The sequence below is a fragment of the Arachis ipaensis genome, chromosome B09, assembly GCF_000816755.2.
Source record: "Arachis ipaensis cultivar K30076 chromosome B09, Araip1.1, whole genome shotgun sequence".
Lineage (NCBI taxonomy): Eukaryota > Viridiplantae > Streptophyta > Magnoliopsida > Fabales > Fabaceae > Arachis > Arachis ipaensis.
Genome location: NC_029793.2, coordinates 108,939,091 through 108,947,718, shown reverse-complemented (window position 1 = coordinate 108,947,718; position 8,628 = coordinate 108,939,091).

The following is an 8,628-nucleotide window of genomic DNA, read 5'->3' as shown; positions in this document are numbered from 1 at the left end:
TTAATCAAATACTAAAAAAAAGTAAAATAAAATATTTAAAATAAAAATTAAACATTTTAAACGTGAAGAACGGAATTAGAACTTAACTTAAACATTAAAAATTAAAAAAAGGTAGTTTATCTTAATTTAAAATCTTGGGCAATTTACTATAATAAATAAAATGCAAACCAGTTTTATCAGAATGCACAAAATAAAAAATGGCTACCAAAATGCATTTTTAGCTTAATCTAGGTAAACCGCGACAGGAGTCCCGCGGTTTACTTAATTTGCTATAGGGATGTCGCGGATTACGTGCAAGCAGAACTGGTCATAAACCGCGACAGAGGTGTCGCGGTTTACGTGTATGCGTGAATTGTGCATAAACCGCGATAGGGGTGTAGCGGTTTATGCATTACTATAAATACGCTGGAGGAATCTCGCAGATTACATTTGTGCTGGAAGAAAAAGTATCCTAGAGAGAGAAGTAGTGATTTTCTAGAGAGAGGAATAGAGAGAATAGTGGTTGATTTGAGTTGAGATAGGAGCTGGGATCATGGCGGAGGCACGCAGTCTATACAGGGTCAACGGCTTGCGCACGTGGCTGGGAGCATATACGAAGAGGTTAGCATTATAATTTGTAGTTAATGTATTTTGTATAATTTTGTTAGTTAAATTATTATTTTAATGATATTTCGTATTTTTCATTTTTTGGGTTATTTTTAATTTATTTATTGTTAGTTAATGTATCTAAATTTAGATTTAAATTATTATTTTAATAAGAAAATATAATATTTAAATTAATATTTTAATCATTTATGTCTTTCATCGAATTTCGTGATTAAAAAATAGGGAGTGTATGTTAACAGTGTAGACTTTAAAATTGTAGTCATGTGGTAGATGACTATAAATTACTGTTGAGTTTTTTATATGTTTGGTTTATTCTGTGACATTGGCCAGCCGACTAGGTGTATATATAGTGTTCGGAGGCAACAGAACATGCCTCTGCATGTCAGGATCATACCATATCTGGAGAGAGCAGGTTTGTACCACTTGGCGAGGCTCAACGCCAGATGGTTCTGGTTGGACGAGCCCTTAGTCAGTGCTTTCATTGAGTGGCGGCTTCCTGATACGCATACCTTTTATATGCTCTTTGGAGAGTGCACTATCATGCTGCAGAGAGGCTCTTTGGTTTCTGTCGCCAGATTCCTTGATTACCGATCCTAGGGCCGAGCCGATCTCACAGGATGTTGTTCAGAGAGGGTTGTCACAGGCTCCTCCGAGGGTACCCATGCCAGACGTGCCAGATAACAGGCGCGTCGAGTGTCGACGACGCGTTGGTACCCGTGCTACAGACCAGAAATGGCGATGGCTGGATGACATGATTCAGGATGACAGATCCGGTGGCGACGGCGGCAGACATGCCGATCACCGTGTCCGCCGTGGCCGTCCTCAGCATCAGGGTCATTCATTAGGGAGCACATCTGCTGGTCCTAGTGATACACCCACTGGGCATGCAGTGGCGGAGTCCCAGGAGGTTCCTCTTACACATGTTTCCAGCTTCCAGATATACCACGACATCGATAGCCAAATGTATGATGATCCGGCGGGTCCGACTTTCACGATGGATATGGACCACAAGGTTGGGAGTTCACAGTTCTATTCTGACTTTGCAGATCTCATCCAGGATGATGGCCCTCCAGATTTTCATCAGCAGACCCCACAGGATCAGGTGCCTGAGACCCAGCCCCAGATGGACGTTGTGCAATGCTACCGCCCAGACATGGATGATTTGCAGCGGTACTAGCCACAGATGTCTGACCCTTATGGATTCCAGCCCCAACTACATGTAGACCTGAATGAGCCTGCTGCAGCCCGTATGACAGTTGGTTGGGCATGGGTGGGACGCCTGCATCTGCATATGGGACAGGGTCGCATCTCCTGGGCGCATTTGGATATGACTCTGCTGATGAGGATGAGGATAGGTAGGGGCCGTAGCTTACTATTTTATGTTTCCATTGATGATACCTATGTGTGTCGGATTTACCATGTACTTTTGTATTATATGTGTTTGTACTTAGTTTATTTCTATTGAATTAGGTGTATGTAATGTATGTTTTTTGTTAACCTCATACTTTGTTTTATGTTTAACATAAATAATTATAGTAATGCATAAACCGCTACACCCCCTATTGCGATTTATGCACAATTCACGCATACACGTAAACCGCGACACCTCTATCGCGGTTTATGACCAGTTCTGCTTGCACATAATCTGCGACACCCCTATAGCAGATTACGTGTATTCTCTAAACCGCGAGACCCCTATTGCGATTTATATTAATTATGCAAAAAATGCATTTTGGTATCCATTTTTTATTTTGTGCATTCTGGTAAAATTGATTTGTATTTTATTTATTATAGTAAATTGTACTAAAATCTTACATGATTATAACTATAATACTAAAAAACTAACACTTTAATAGTCAATTTCAATTAATATTATAACAAATTGTTAAATAAATATTTGTTAAATTTTAAATGTTCTAAATTTTAAAAATGTAAAAATTTTAATATTAAATATTGACTGTCATGTTAGTTGTGTAATGTTTATTCTACATATTTTGTAACAGGTCTGCTACACATACAAGTCTTTTTGGCTTACAAGCTATACAAGTTGGTCCAAGTCTAAGAAAAAACACGCACACCACTCTTTTAGAATCGAGCGTCCAACACACGCGCCTTAATCACCATTCCACAACACGTTCACTCTTCCTCTTCTTCCTCAATCAAAACGCAAACTATCAAGATTCAAGCGATATTTGAAACAAACTACGATTCTGCAGAAACGTTTCAACTCCTCGTGAAGAGTAGAAGAAATCAAGAAGAAAAGATACAAATTTCCATAAAAAATCACCAGAAAAAACGAAGAAACATTATTCAAGGTACTGTTTTACTGTTCTTCTAGGTTTTTTTGCTAGATTGTCTCTGCCATGTGCCTCATCCTTAACCAGCAAAACATTAAAAGATTTCAAAAAGAAATATACTGTCTCCCCCATATTTTGGGTGTATTTCTTAAATCCTTTGGGTGTATTTCTGTAACCGTTTGGGTGTATTTCTGTAATCCTTTCTGTAACTATTTGGGTGTATTTTTGTAATCGTTTGGGTGTATTTCTGAAGTTCTATTATCTTCAAAACGATTTCAAAGCTTGATTTCAGAAATCATGAAAATAAAAAAATGAAGCAAGAATATAGAGAGAGAAAAAGCACGTAAATGACGAAGAAGAAACCAGTGATAAACGCAGGTAAAATAACGAATGAAAAGGCAAAGAGAGAACGCACGAAGGAGATCTAACAAATTTGACAAGAAACTCGAAAAAAGAAATGAAATCTTTTGAAAAATGGAAGTTATATATTGGCGCGTTAATTGATTTGAATTAATTTAAAAGTCTGTTAAATAGGCACGTAACATAAGCAGCACGTTTAATGGGTTTCGTTTTCTTCATGCTTGTAAAGCTTGTAATCGCAAAACACTTGTATGTAGAGATTTTCTCATTTTGTAAATCTCATTCTCTTATAAATAAATCACAAACCAATTAATCTTCTTTGAATAAACATAGTAATCATTGATAATACTGAGATCGCAACAGTAATTAATAGACCGAAGTGCCTAAAGATTCCTTAAACCTCAATAAAATAAACTGCAAAAGAAATGACAGGAACTGACTCACAGGGAGTGAATCTTCTCACTTTTTTCTTTAATTGTTTAATAAAATATACTTTTTTATTATTTAATATTTTTAATATATTTTTTATTTAAAAATAAAAAATAAAAAATGATATTTTATTAAATAATTAAAAAATTGAGAAGATGTATTCATCTTAAGACAAACGGTATAGGCCTATAGGCCAAGACCAACAATGAGGATCCGCCATACCTATATGTCAGTGTGGGTCCCAATATCACAGATCTTCAACTTCTTGCGTCTTACATGTCATGATCTCATTGGCTAAGAGCCACAGGCCCCACATCACTAACCGTGCGCCGCCCTGCACCCACCCCCTCAGCAAACCGTGACGTTCATATATTTGCTACTACTATAGTTATCAAACCCGGCTCGACCCGGCCGGTTCGACCGGAAACCCAGTCACTCGGTCACCTGGCTGGACCGAGTCACACGTTGAACCGGCCATGCAATAGACCCGGTGAAACCCGGTTCAACCCGACGGGTTTTGATGAAAATCGGTGGTCCGGCCGGGTGATTTGATCCGGTCCGGGTGGTGCAATATTTTTTTTAATCCTATATGGCGTCGTTCTAATGATTCCCCCCTTCGTTGAAACTGAAATGAAACCCTAGCCTATCCCCCCTTCCCCCATTGCCTCACATCTCCCTAATGGCATCTGAGACAGATCTCTTGAGAGTTGAGTGTCTCAGACTCTGAGTTCATCAATCTGCCTCACCAGTCACCGCCGAACCCTCACCAGTCTCTGCCGATACCCCGCTCCCCCAGCTAACCTTGTCTCTCCGTCGGTAGTCCCTCACCCTCACCCTCACGGCCTCACCGTCGTCACTCTGTCGTCACCCAATCTCGGCCTCACGTCGTCGTCTCGGCCTCACATCGTCGTCACTCTCAGTCTCGAGTGGTCCTCGTCAGCGGTAGAAAGTGTTCATCAAAAAGCTCAGAAAGCTCATAACGCTTCTGCGGCCTCACCTCTCCGTCACTCTCAGTCTCTGCTCCCTCGGGTCATTTGGTGGAAGTGGTGATCGTCAGAAAGCTCAGAAAGTACTCATCTTCTGCCTCAGTGCCTCTGCTCCCTCAGGTCAGTGCCTTTGCTATTGATCTATTGTTATGGAATCTGTTGATAAATTTGATTTTTAGAGTAGTTGTTGAAGCTGGTCAAATTTTAGTTAAAATTGTTCTTGAATTGTATTGTTGCTGGTTGCTGGTTGGTATATTAGTTAAAATCTGTTGTATTGTTGCTGGTTAAAATCTGTTGAATTGTTGCTGGTTGCTGTATTTTCCTTGTTTGTTGCTAGTTGCTGCTATTGCTGGTTGCTGTGTTGGTAATTTGGTATATAGTTTTTTAGTTGCTGGTTGCTGCTATTGTATTTTACTGTGGTTTTTTTAGAGCTGTTGTTGTTTATTGCTGGTTTGTTTAGAGTTTCTGTTAGTTGAATCAGGGAACTTTGGTGAAATGGTGGTGGTTGTTGTGTTGCTTAAAAACTGATTTAAGCAAATCCTTTGTTGCTGAAAATATTTTTGTTTTCTTTGCTAGAATTTTAAAAATGGCTTCATCTCAAACACCATCAGAAACGCCACCATCTCAAGAACAAGCATCATCAGCAACTCCTACCCCTGATCTTACCACTAAAAGAGTTTATAATAATAGAGGAAAGATTGATCCAGCTTAGGGTCATTGTAAACAAATTTTGGAAAAAACAGGAAAAATTACTATGATGTGCATATATTGTGACAAACCTGTTAGGAGAGGTGGATTAATCGATTTAAGTATCACTTGGCTGGAAAAGGAGGAGATGTTGAGAAGTGCAAAAAGGTTCCACCTGCTGTTGCCCATCAATTTGGGCAAAATATTGAAGAATTTATGAATAAGAAAAGGAAAACTCAAGAAAATTATGTAGAAAGTTATGGAGCATGTGATGATGTTGAAAGAGAATTTGATAGAATGGAAGAGCTTGAAGCACGACAGCAACAAAAAACTAGGAAAGGGAAAAAAACTACTGGAATAGAGACTTTTTTCCCATCTTCAACAACACCTGGAGCCCAACCAACGATAAAAAGTGTATTACAAAGTAAAGAAATTGTGAAAAAATGTGACATTGCCATTGCAAAGTGGATGGTTGATGCTTCTGTGCCATTTAATGCAGTTAATTCAGCATATTACCAACCAATGATTGATGCTATTGCAAACTTGGGTGCATGATATAAAGGTCCAAACTTTGGTAGAGTTCGTGGGTATTTGTTGAGTAAGTTGGTGGAGGATGTGAAAAAGATGATTGAACAGTATCGTGAAATTCGGAAGCGAACTGGATGTACTATCATGGCTGATGGATGGACTGATCGTTGTAGGCGCACTTTAATTAACTTCTTGGTTTATTGTCCTAAAGGAACTATCTTCCTAGAGTCTGTTGATGCTTCTCATGCCTCCAAGACTACTGAATTATTGTTTAAGCTTTTTAAGGATGTTGTCAACTTTGTCGGTCCTGAAAATGTTGTTCATATAGTGACGGACAATGCTGCAAATTATGTTGCTGCAAATTATGTTGCTGCTGGAAGGTTGTTGGAAGCTGAATTCCCTAAGTTGTATTGGTCTCCTTGTGCTGTGCATTGTATTAATTTGATGTTGCAAGATATTGGAAAGTTGAATGAAGTCAGTGAGACAGTTTCACATGCTTCAAAGATTACTAAATACATATATAATCATTGTCATCCACTGTATCTTATGAGGAAGTTTACCAGTGGACGAGAAATACTTCGTCCAGCTCCAACTTGCTTTGCTACCAATTTCATAGCTTTACAGAGTATTCTGGCTCAAAAAGATGCATTAAGAGCTATGGTAACTTCTAAAGAATGGACAATCTCAGCCTACTCCAAAGAAGCTAAAGCTAAAGCATTTGTGGATCAAGTTTTAGACTCTAAGTTTTGGAATCAATGTACAGATGTTGTCAAGCTTACTGAGCCACTTGTTCGTGTGCTTCGTATTGTGGATAGTGAAGATAAAGCTGCAATGGGTTTTCTTTATCAAGCTTTTAATATGGCTAGAGAAGAGATGGTGAAGAGGTTTCGACGAAGAAAGAAGATTGTGGAGCCTTACTTGAAGATTTTGGATACTCGTTGGGATTCACAACTTAAAAAAAATCTTCATGTTGCTGGCTATTGGTTAAACCTTGCTTTTCGATTCAACGCTGCTAAATTTGAAAAACATAAGCAAACCACTTCTGGCCTACTAGATGTAATTGAGAAATATTCATATGATGATCCAGAATTGAATACTAAGTTGACAAGTGAGAAGAGAATATATTCTAATGCTGAAGATGATTTTGGAAGACAATATGCACTGCGTGAACGAAGCATAGTGATGCCAGGTAAATATTTTATTTAGTTTTATCTTTCTTTAGCTTTTTTAAATAAATAAACGAATAAAGAAAGATAAAACTAAATAAAATATTTACCTGGCATCACTGTGCTTTGTTCACACAATGCAGATTGTCTTCCAAAATCATCTTCAGCATTAGAATATATTCTCTTTACTTGGCATCACTGATGATGCTTGTTCTTGAGATGGTGACCTTTCTGATGGTGTTTAAGATGAAGCCATTTTTAAAATTCTAGCAAAGAAAATAAAAATATTTTCAACAACAAAGGATTTTCTTAAATCAGTTTTTAAGCAACACAACAACCACCACCATTTCACCAAAGTTTCCTAATTCAGCTAACAACAACTCTAAACAAACCAGCAATAAACAACAACAACTCTAAAAAAACCACAGTAAAATACAATAGCAGCAACCAACAACTAAAAAATTATATACCAAATTACCAACACAGCAACCAGCAATAGCAGCAACCAGCAACAAACAGGGAAAATACAGCAACCAGCAACAATTCAACAGATTTTAACTAGCAACAATACAACAGATTTTAACTAATATACCAACCAGCTACTAGCAACAATACAATTCAAGAACAATTTTAACTAAAATTCGACCAGCTTCAACAACTACTCTAAAAAATCAAATTTATCAACAGATGAGGCACTAACCTGAGGGAGCAGAGGCACTGAGGCAGAAGATGAGTGCTTTCTGAGCTTTCTAACAACCACCACTTCCACCCAAATGACCCGAGGGAACAGAGACTGAGAGTGACGGAGAGGTGAGGCCGCAGAAGCGTTATGAGCTTTCTGAGCTTTTTGATGAACACTTTCTGCCGCTGACGAGGACCACCTGAGACTGAGAGTGACGACGAGGTGAGGCCGAGACGACGACGTGAGGCTGAGATTGGGTGACAATAGAGTGACGATGGTGAGGCCGTGAGGGTGAGGGTGAGGGACTACCGACAGAGAGACAAGGTTGGCTGGGGGGCGGGGTATCGGCGGTGACTGGTGAGGGTTCGACGGTGACTGGTGAGGCCGATTGATGAACTCAGAGTCTGAGACACTCAACTCTCAAGAGATCTATCTCAGATGCCATTAGGGAGATGTGAGGCAATAGAGGAAGGGGGGATAGGCTAGGGTTACATTTCATTTTCAACGAAGGGGTGGGGAATGATTAGAATGACGCCGTATAGGATTAAAAAAAAATTGCACTACCCGGACCGAGTCAAATCACCCGGCTGGGTCACTGATTTTCATCAAAACCCGTCGGATTGAACCGGGTTCCACCGGGTCCATTGCATGGCCGGTTCAATGTGTGGCTCGGCCTGGCCAGGTGACCGGGTGACCGGATTTTCGGTCAAACCAGCCAGATCGAGCCGGAATTGATAACTATGGATTAGTTAATGAAGCCAGGTATTGAAAATATTTACTTAGCTGGATGCCTGGATGTGATGCTCTATTTTTATAATTTTCTTAGAATGGATTTGGGAATTTTTTATTTAAATAAATATTTTTAAAAATTATTACAAAAAATGTAG